This window comes from Austrofundulus limnaeus, unplaced genomic scaffold, assembly GCF_001266775.1.
Source record: "Austrofundulus limnaeus strain Quisiro unplaced genomic scaffold, Austrofundulus_limnaeus-1.0 Scaffold154, whole genome shotgun sequence".
Lineage (NCBI taxonomy): Eukaryota > Metazoa > Chordata > Actinopteri > Cyprinodontiformes > Rivulidae > Austrofundulus > Austrofundulus limnaeus.
This window is the reverse complement of record NW_013952556.1, coordinates 626,622-628,583: the sequence shown is the minus strand read 5'-3', so window position 1 is coordinate 628,583 and position 1,962 is coordinate 626,622.

The following is a 1,962-nucleotide window of genomic DNA, read 5'->3' as shown; positions in this document are numbered from 1 at the left end:
TGTGTGTGTGTGTGTGTGTGTCTTTGTTGTAGTAGCAGAATATTGCATGAACTATGTGTTGAATGTTAATAAAACACAATGATTTCTTTTAAATCTACAACTAATAACATTTTTAAGTCAGCCTGATTCCAGATGGCCACCACACCTAATTGATGTTCAGTCAGTTTTACAGGTTATGAGCTATATTTTTATGTGGTAGAAGTTGTCTTCTCCTGTGCATAGTTTTAAATTTAAAGGGGACATATGCAAGATCAATGATTTTAGCTGTTAAATGCATTTTGTTGTGTACTTGGAGTCGCTAGGAGTAGAGAAACGTTGAATTTAGTATCTCTTTGGGCTGCATAGATATGGTTCTATTCTTTTTGGGTGATATTTTTCAACCTGCTTCATTTTTTTCTACGATGTTTTTTGTACTAGTTACATCAAATTGTTTGCGACGATACTGCCAAATAAGGTCATCTTTTTCGTCTTCATTCTCCTCTCATTCTTTGTCAGTCTCTGGCTCCAACATGTATGGCTGGAGGTTTCTTTGTTGATAGTCTTAAATCCCTCTATCAAACTAGAATGGTGCACCCTGGGAACTGGAGGGGGTGGGGGTGAAGTGCCATGTTTTAGGTTAAAGAGACAGACTCAAAACGAGGTGATCCGAGACACCTCAAAAAAGGGATGGAATGGAAGGTATAATTAGGAGTAATTCAGACTAAAACGTTGCAGTTTCATTTTATATAGACCCCAACTGAATGATTTTAAATGTAAGGATTTAAAAGCATGGCATATCCACTTCAACTGTGGGAGACAGCRTTGTCTGTTAGCAAATTATTTCATGAACTGCTGCATGGATTTTAATTGCTGGACATCTACAACTAATTATCTTGTGGGGCCAACCTGAGTCAAAATGGAAACTACAGCTAATCTTCCTTAGAAAACAAAACCAAATGTTTTATATCCTAGTCAACTTTACAGCAAGACTCCTGTTCATGAACTTCTCATCTGCCTTTAATACAATAAAATCTCTAAATTTGCTACATAAACTTTTAACTCAATTTAGCATTGGTCTTGGTTTAACAGCGTCGATCAGGAATTTTTAATGCACAGACCCCAGTGAAAGTAACCAACCATTTATCTACATCTATTCTTTCTTCTATGGGTTCTCCACAGGGCTGTGTCTTGTATCCCCTCTTGTTTGTGCTCTATACTAATGACTGTAGAAGCTCCAATCCAAACAGACACATCCTGAAATTTGCTAACAACACAGTGATTGTTAGTTTGTTGCAGGATGTGGAAGATGAACACGGCCCAGTTATTAATGACTTTGTTCAGTGGTGYGTTCAAATGAATTTAAAACTAAATCTTTCAAAAACAAAAGACATGAACTTTGACTTTCGTAAAGCTCCTCAGCCTCCATCCCCAGTATTTATTAACAACACAGAAATTGAGTCTGTTGCAAACTACAAATACCTGGGATCAATAAATAACGAAAATTAGCTTTCAATTTGAACACTGATTTTATCTGCAAAAAGGGACAGCGACGACTATACTTTTAAGGAAGTTGAACACTTCTAGTGTAAATAGAAGGATCTTGAGTCTTTTTTAAGTCTTTTATTGAATCTGTGCTTGATTTGGAAATCTAAGTGTTCAAAACAAAAACCACTTTAACAAAATTGTTATTACGGCAAAAAGATAATCGCGGTAACCCAATCCCCCCTTAATGATATTTTTATTTGTTGTATTGCCCAAAAAGCAAGGCTTATCCTACACTTCCCAGACCACCCTGAAGGAAATTTTGTAACTGATAAATTGTATGTTAGATTCAGTATTGTATTTTCTACAATCTGATCATTTCAGCCTGTAAGGTTAAAGAAGACAAAGGCTACGTTCACACTGCAGGTCTTAATGCTCAGTTCTGATTTTTTGAAAAAATCCGATCTTTTTGTGTGAACGTTCACCTTACATTTTAAATGT